The sequence below is a fragment of the Somniosus microcephalus genome, chromosome 5 (assembly GCF_052327205.1).
Source record: "Somniosus microcephalus isolate GS21.2 chromosome 5, FLI_Smic_1.0, whole genome shotgun sequence".
NCBI classification, from domain to species: Eukaryota; Metazoa; Chordata; class Chondrichthyes; order Squaliformes; family Somniosidae; genus Somniosus; species Somniosus microcephalus.
This window is the reverse complement of record NC_140991.1, coordinates 124,153,665-124,162,373: the sequence shown is the minus strand read 5'-3', so window position 1 is coordinate 124,162,373 and position 8,709 is coordinate 124,153,665. Positions and strand designations below refer to the sequence as shown.

General features: G+C 49.4%; 1 protein-coding gene across 1 annotated transcript in view; it reads right to left on the bottom strand.

Annotated features, from left to right (window-relative positions):
- Positions 1-8,709, bottom strand: part of LOC147117291 (tyrosine-protein phosphatase non-receptor type 3-like) — a 341,164-nt gene that overhangs the window by 52,509 nt on the left and 279,946 nt on the right. The window lies entirely within an intron of this gene.

Below are 8,709 nucleotides of genomic sequence, written 5' to 3'. Positions count from 1 at the left end.
ATATTGTTTAAAAGTAATATTGTATGTACCCAACAAATGTCAAATCGATTGACACCTACAGAATGTTGGAAAACTGTACCTTTTTGCTATGTAAGCTTTGGCAATATGGTTCTCTGTAAACTTTCATGCCAATAAAGCATTTTAATTGGAATTGGAATTGGGAGAGGGAAGGAGAGAGAGGGAGAGGGAGAGAGAGAGAGAGAGAGAGAGGGAAGGAGAGAGAGAGGGAGGAGAGAGAGAGAGGGAGAGGAGGAGAGGAGAGAGGGAAGGAGAGAGAGAGAGAGGGGGAAGGAGAGAGAGAGAGGGGGAAGGAGAGAGAGAGAGAGGGAAGGAGAGAGAGAGAGAGGGAAGGAGAGAGAGAGAGGGAAGGAGAGAGAGAGAGGGAAGGAGAGAGAGAGAGAGGGAAGGAGAGAGAGAGAGAAGGGGAGAGAGAGAGAGAAGGAGAGAGAGAGAGAAGGAGGGAGGGAGAGAGGGAAGGAGAGAGGGAGAGAGAGAGAAGGAGAGAGAGAGGGGGGAAGGAGAGAGAGAGGGAAGGAGAGAGAGAGAGGGAAGGAGAGAGAGAGAGAGGGAAGGAGGGAGAGAGGGGGAAGGAGGGAGAGAGAGAGAAGGAGAGAGAGAAGGAGAGAGAGAGAGGGGGAAGGAGAGAGGGGGAAGGAGAGAGAGAGAGGGGGAAGGAGAGAGAGAGGGAAGGAGAGAGAGAGGGAAGGAGAGAGAGAGGGAAGGAGAGAGAGAGAGGGAAGGAGAGAGAGAGGGAAGGAGAGAGAGAGGGAAGGAGAGAGAGAGGAGGAAGGAGAGAGAGAGAGAAGGAGAGAGAGAGAGAAGGAGGGAGAGAGGGAAGGAGGGAAGGAGAGCGAGAGGGGGAAGGAGAGAGAGAGGGGGAAGGAGAGAGAGAGAGGGAAGGAGAGAGAGAGAGAAGGAGGGAGAGAGAGAAGGAGGGAGAGAGGGAAGGAGGGAAGGAGAGAGAGAGGGGGAAGGAGAGAGAGGGAGGGGGAAGGAGAGAGAGAGAGGGGGAAGGAGAGAGAGAGGGAAGGAGAGAGAGAGAGGGAAGGAGAGAGAGAGGGAAGGAGAGAGAGAGGAAGGAGAGAGAGAGGGGGAAGGAGAGAGAGAGGGAAGGAGAGAGAGAGGGAAGGAGAGAGAGAGAGGGAAGGAGAGAGAGAGAGAGAAGGAGGGAGAGAGAGGGAAGGAGGGAAGGAGAGAGAGAGAGGGGGAAGGAGAGAGAGAGGGGGAGGGGGAAGGAGAGAGAGAGAGAGGGGGAAGGAGAGAGAGGGGGAAGGAGGGAGAGAGAGAGGGAAGGAGAGGGGGAAGGAGAGGGAAGGAGAGAGAGAGAGGGAAGGAAGGAGAGGGAAGGAGAGAGAGAGGGGGGGAAGGAGAGAGGGAGGGGGAAGGAGAGAGAGCGAGAGGGAAGGAGAGAGAGAGGGGAAGGAGAGAGAGAGAGAAGGAGAGAGAGAGAGAGAAGGAGAGAGAGAGAGAGAGGGAAGGAGAGAGAGAGAGAGGGAAGGAGAGAGAGAGAGAGGGAAGGAGAGAGAGAGGGAAGGAGAGAGAGGGAAAGGAGAGTGAGGGGAAAGGAGGGAGTGAGGGGGAAGGAGGGAAGGAGGGAGAGAGAGGGGGAAGGAGAGAGAGGGGGAAGGAGAGAGAGGGGGAAGGAGAGAGAGAGGGAAGGAGAGAGAGAGAGAGGGAAGGAGAGAGAGACAGAGAGGGGGAAGGAGAGAGAGAGAGAGGGAAGGAGAGATTTCAGAAATTTGAATGACGACCAAAAACTCCCATACCTACTAGGGGAAGAGAGAAATTGTATAACACTAGCGGCACACTATGTTACAGCTTGCCATAAACAGAGGGACAACCACTAAATATAAGAAAAGAGTATATATAAAGTATATGAAAGTATATTTATACACTCAGGGATATATCTGTTTATACACTGTATGGATAGATCTGTATTTTTGTGAACAAACATGAATGTTTTTCGATGCTTTGGCAACATAAGATGTAACTTGTCATGCCAATAAAGCGAATTGAATTGAATTGAATTGAGAGAGAGAGAGAAGGAGAGAGAGAGGGGGGGAAGGAGAGAGAGCGAGAGAGAGAGGGGGAAGGAGAGAGAGGGGGGAGGAGAGAGAGGGGGGAGGAGAGAGAGAGGGGGGAGGAGAGAGAGAGAGAGGGAAGGAGAGAGAGAGGGAAGGAGAGGGAAGGAGAGAGAGCGGGAAGGAGAGAGCGAGAGAGGGAAGGAGCGAGAGAGGGGGAAGGAGGGAGAGAGAGAGGGGGAGGGAAGGAGAGAGAGAGAAAGAGAGGGAAGAAGGAGAGAGGGAAGGGGAAAGAGAGGGAAGGAGAGAGAGAGAGAGCGAAGGAGAGAGGGAAGGAGAGAGAGAGAGAGCGAGAGGGAAGGAGAGAGAGCGAGAGGGAAGGAGAGAGAGAGGGAAGGAGAGAGAGAGAGGGAAGGAGAGAGAGAGAGAGAGCGGGAAGGAGAGAGCGAGAGAGGAAAGGAGCGAGAGAGGGGGAAGGAGGGAGAGAGAGAGGGGGAGGGAAGGAGAGAGAAAGAGAGGGAAGGAGAAAGAGAGGGAAGGAGAGAGGGAAGGGGAAAGAGGGAAGGAGAGAGAGAGAGAGCGAAGGAGAGAGGGAAGGAGGGAGAGGGAAGGAGAGAGAGAGCGAGAGGGAAGGAGAGAGAGCGAGAGGGAAGGAGAGAGAGCGAGAGGGAAGGAGAGAGAGCGAGAGGGAAGGAGAGAGAGCGAGAGGGAAGGAGAGAGAGAGCGAGAGGGAAGGAGAGAGAGCGAGAGGGAAGGAGAGAGAGAGCGAGAGAGGGAAGGAGAGAGAGAGGGAAGGAGAGAGAGAGAGGGAAGGAGAGAGAGAGAGAGAGAGGGGGAAGGAGAGAGAGAGAGAGAGGGGGAAGGAGAGAGAGAGGGAGAGGGAAGGAGAGAGAGAGAGGGAGAGGGAAGGAGGGAGAGAGAGAGGGAAGGAGGGAGAGAGAGAGGGAAGGAGGGAGAGAGAGAGGGAAGGAGGGAGAGAGAGGGGGAAGGAGGGAGAGAGGGGGAAGGAGGGAGAGAGAGGGGGAAGGAGGGAGAGAGAGAGGGAAGGAGAGAGAGAGAAAGAGAGCGAAGGAGAGAGGGAAGGAGGGAGAGAGGGAAGGAGAGAGAGAGCGAGAGGGAAGGAGAGAGAGCGAGAGGGAAGGAGAGAGAGCGAGAGGGAAGGAGAGAGAGAGCGAGAGGGAAGGAGAGAGAGCGAGAGGGAAGGAGAGAGAGCGAGAGAGGGAAGGAGAGAGGGAAGGAGAGAGAGAGAGGGAAGGAGAGAGAGAGAGAGAGAGGGGGAAGGAGAGAGAGAGAGGGAAGGAGAGAGAGAGAGGGAGAGGGAAGGAGGGAGAGAGAGAGGGAAGGAGGGGAGAGAGAGAGGGAAGGAGGGAGAGAGAGGGGGAAGGAGGGAGAGAGGGGGAAGGAGGGAGAGAGAGGGGGAAGGAGGGAGAGAGAGAGGGAAGGAGAGAGAGAGAAAGAGAGGGAAGGAGAGAGAAAGAGAGGGAAGGAGAGAGAGAAAGAGAAGGAAGGAGAGAGAGAAAGAGAAGGAAGGAGGGAGAGAGAGGGAAGGAGGGAGAGATAGAGAGAGGGAAGGAGAGAGAGAGAGGGAAGGAGAGAGAGAGAGGAAAGGAGAGAGAGAGAGGGAAGGAGAGAGAGAGAGAGAGGGAAGGAGAGAGAGAGAGAGAGAGAGGGAAGGGGAGAGAGAGAGAGAGAGGGAAGGAGAGAGAGAGGGAAGGAGAGAGAGAGGGAAGGACAGAGAGGGAAGGACAGAGAGGGAAGGACAGAGAGGGAAGGACAGAGAGAGGGAAGGAGAGAGAGAGAGGGAAGGAGAGAGAGGGAAGGAGAGAGAGAGGGAAGCAGAGAGAGAGGGAAGCAGAGAGAGTGAGAGAGGGAAGCAGAGAGAGAGAGAGAGGGAAGCAGAGAGAGAGAGGGAAGGAGAGAGAGGGAAGGGGAGAGAGAGAGAGAGGGAAGGAGAGAGAGAGAGGGAAGGAGAGAGAGAGAGAGGGAAGGAGAGAGAGATGGAGAGAGAGAGGGAAGGAGAGCGAGAGAGAGAGGGAAGGGGAGAGAGAGGGAAGGAGAGAGAGAGGGAAGGAGAGAGAGAGGGAAGGAGAGAGAGGGAAGGAGAGAGAGAGAGAGGGAAGGGGAGAGAGAGGGAAGGAGAGAGAGAGGGAAGGAGAGAGAGAGAGAGAGGGAAGGAGAGAGAGAGAGAGGGAAAGAAATCGTGGCAGCCTAGAGAGAATAGAATATGTGATCAATGTCTGGCCGGCGAGGTTGAGACAGAGATGCATTTCCTCCTAAAATGCGAAAAAATTCAACACAACAAGAAACATATTTGACAAGCTCAGCCAAACAACCCCAGATTTCAAAGAATTGGATGACCTGTCAAAATTAAGATTAGTCCTGGGAGAAGGAGACAGACCATACCTTGGTGCCAAATATGTAACAACATGTCACAACCTGAGGACTGTTTAAAATTAATACTGAATGTACCCAACGATGTACAACGACTGTTTAAATTAATATTGTTTAAAGTAATATTGTATGTACCCAACGAAGGTCAAAATTGTTTGACACCTACAGAATGTTGGAAAACTGTACTTTTTGTTATGTAAGCTTTGGCAATATGGTTCCCTGTAAACTTTCATGCCAATAAAGCATTTGAATTGAATTGAATTGAATTGAATTGAGAGGGAAGGAGAGAGAGAGAGAGAGGGAAGGAGAGAGAGAGAGAGAGAGAGGGAAGGAGAGAGAGAGAGAGGGAAGGAGAGAGAGAGAGAGGGGGAAGGAGAGAGAGAGAGAAGGAGAGAGAGAGAGAGAAGGAGAGAGAGAGAGAGAAGGAGGGAGAGAGAGAGGGAAGGATTATGCTGTCAAATATTTTGAGCCAGATTTTGATTGGGATTTGGATGTTGTAGAATTTTCTTTTTATTGCATATAGGGCTCTTCGGGCTTTTTCTTTTAGTGCATTCACTGCTATGCTGAAGCTCCCTGATGCTGTAATAGTTAGACCAAGGTAGGTGTAGCTCATAGTGTGTCCTATAGTGATATCACTGAGGGTAAACTGGTATTTGTTTTCCTGACATCTGGGCCTTTTTTGAAAAATCATGATGTTGGTTTTCTTTAGATTTACTGTTAGAGCCCAATTTTGGCAGTATTTGTCGAGTAGGTCTAGTTGTTGCTGTAATCCCTGTTCTGTGGGAGACAGCAGAACCAGGTCGTCCGCATAGAACAGGGATTTCACTTCTCCATCTAGGAGACGGAGACCTGGTGACTCGCTTTGCTCCAGCATGTCTGCTAATTCATTTATGTATATGTTGAACAGGGTCGGGCTCAAATTGCAGCCCTGCCGGACGCCTCTTCTCTGGGTGAAGAAATCGGTGCGTTTGTCTCCAATTTTGACCCCGCATTTGTTTTTCAGATACATTGATTTAATAAGGTCATAGACTTTGCCCCCTATTCCACATTGAAGAAGTTTATAATAGAGCCCTTCGTGCCATATAGAGTCAAAGGTACTCAGGTTATTCCACATTTCCCAGAATTGTTTTGGGTTGGTGGAGTTTTCAATTTCTTCTAGTATTTTGTGGGTATAGTTTTGTGTTTTGTTCCTAATGGTGTGTTTATATCTTTTGAGGGTTTCATTGTATCTAGTACGTAGGTCCGGATTGTTTGGTTGGCGATGCTTTTGGTTTGATATTTTTCTCAGGTCTTTTCTGGCATTTTTGCATTCGTGGTCAAACCATTTCTTATTTTTATTTTGTCTTTTGTGACTCTTCCTCTTCTGTTTCACGAGGTCGGCTTTTACAGCTGCCTCATGAAAGATCATATTTATATCCTCTATGGCCATGTTTACCCCATCTCTGGTGATCTCATATAGATTTTCTTTAAATTTTGAAATTTTACTTGTGAGATCAGGTGAATTTAGTGCTGTGATGAATTTATCTCCACTGTCTGGGGCCCATCTGTATGTCTGGTTTATTTTATGTAGCTTACTGGGTTCCTTTTTTGTGTCTGTAGTTTGCACTGTACATTGCACTGTACGGTAGTGAAGTATGGGGCCCGCTAAATCACCAAAGCTACACTAAATGGGAAAAACATACAATAGAAGCCCTACATGCAGAATTCTGCCGAAGCATCCTTCGCACCCAAAGGAAAACGCCAACAAATGCATGCAGAGCCGAACTAGGCAGATACCCACTGATAATAAACATCCAAAAACGAGCACTAAACTTCCTAAATCACCTCAAATCTAGCTCCCCAGACACCCTTCATTTCAAAGCCTTTCAGACCCAAGAGCTAAACCCAGAAAAGAGTCCCCTGAGTCAGCTGCTACGGAAACTAAGTACTCAGCCGGACCCTGACCAGCCCCAGACCAACACAGCCGTCCAAACACCAATCCGAGTGAACCAAATCATTAAAAAATGCAAAGAAACCTACCTGGAACATTGGAACAAAATAACCGAAAGCCAAAGCAGATTAGAATGTTACCGGGCCCTAAAAAGAGAATATAAACTGGCAGACTACCTCACGACCATCAGAGACACAAAACAGAGACAGACCCTCACCAGGTACAGACTAAGCGACCACCAACTGGAAATTGAAAAAGGCAGATACAAGAAATCCTGGCAGCCTAGAGAGAATAGAATATGCGATCAATGTCTGGCTGGCGAGGTTGAAACAGAAATGCATTTCCTCCTAAAATGCGAAAAATTCAACACATCAAGAAACATATTATTCAACAAGCTAAGCCAAACAACCCCAGATTTCAAGGAATTGGATGATCTGTCAAAATTGAGATTAGTCCTAGGAGAAGGAGACAGACCATACCTTGGGGCCAAATATGTAACAACATGTCACAACCTGAGGACTGTTTAAAATTAAGACTGTTTAAAATTAATATTGAACGTACCAAATGAAGTACAAAGACTGTTTAAAATTAATATTGTTTAAAAGTAATATTGTATGTACCCAACAAATGTCAAATCGATTGACACCTACAGAATGTTGGAAAACTGTACCTTTTTGCTATGTAAGCTTTGGCAATATGGTTCTCTGTAAACTTTCATGCCAATAAAGCATTTTAATTGGAATTGGAAAATTGGAATTGGGAAGGAGAGAGAGAGGGAAGGAGAGAGAGAGAGAGAGAGAGAGAGAGGGAAGGAGAGAGAGAGAGAGTGAGGGAAGGAGAGAGAGAAGAGAGGAAGACACCCCGGGGAAGGGGCTGGACTCAGAGCCCGGCGGGTGAAGAAGGGCGGCCGCCATTTTGTGAGGCCGGCAGGAAGTTTGCATCGCGGCGGCCGAAGGAAGGAAGGCGAGATTGTGGGTTGCCGGAGGGTAGGACTCAGTGCCCGGCCTTGGTGACCCGCGCCGCTCACCTGCTCGATAACGGTCGGGCTGACCCCTGATGAGCTCCCGCTCCGGGCCCCCGACGACGGCGGGCTGACCCCTGATGAGCTCCCGCTCCGGTGTGAGGAGACGGAGAGTCTCCGCAGCCCCGCCGGACACCCCGGGCTCTCGGGCCACACGGTTGAAACCGCGGGGAAGGGGCAGGCAGTTTATCTTGCTCTCAGACCGAACCGCAGGGAAGGGGTCGGCAGTTTCTCTCGCGCTCACCTGCTCGCTTCCCTCTCCCCCGGGCTCTCAGGACGCGCGGTTGAAACCGCGGGGAAGGGGTAGGCAGTTTATCTTGCGCTTACCTGCTCGCTTCTGTCTCGCCCGGGCGCTAGGCACGCGCGGTTGAAACCACGGGGAAGGGGTAGGAAGTTTATCTTGCTCTTGGGACGCCTGAAACGCCCCCCGTGACGCACTGCGCTTCCCCCGTATGATTGCTCAACCATCACGTCACTCAACGCTAATGAGCGGTAGGATTGGTCAATCGCTATTTTGTATGTTTTTTGAACGTTTTTTAAAAGTAAATACGCCTATGACACTCCCCTGATTGGTCAAGTACGTCTATGACACTCCCTTGATTGGTCAACCGCTAATTAGCGGATTTTTAACGTTTTTTAAAAAGTAAATATGCCTAGGGCACTCCCCTAATCATAAGCTTTCTTTTGATATAACATATGTGTAGGTGCGCTCTATAACTTTTGAGTGATGCCCGGACAGACAGACACCACGATCCTTTTATATTTTTAGATATATAGATAGATAGATTACAGCAGTTGTCTGTAATAGAGACAGCTCAATCATGAAACTGGTCTCTTCACCTCTACCCCCATGAACAACACTGCTCATTTTTAACAAATGGGGATACCCAGAAATAAATTTCATTTGACCCTTCAGAACACAAATCTGCTGATGTTAGGAATAGGAAAAGGTCATTTAGCCTCTTGAGCCTTTGTTTAACAAAAATCTATCAATCTCAGATTTTAAATTAACAATTGATCTAGCATCAATTGCTGTTTGCAGAGGAGAGTTCCGAACTTCTACCACCCTTTGTGTGTAGAAGTGTTTCCTAATTTCACTCCTGAAAGGTCTGACTCTAATGTTTAGACGACTGCCCCCTAGTCCTAGAATCCCCAACCAGTGGAAATAGTTTCTCTCTATCTACCCTATCTGTTCCCCTTAATATCTTGAAAACTTTGATCAGATCACCCCTTGATCTTCATGGGAATACAACCCTAATTTGTGTAATCTCTTATTGTAATTTAACCCATGGAGTCCAGGTATCATTCTTGTAAACCTACGCTACACTCCCTCCTAGGCCATTATA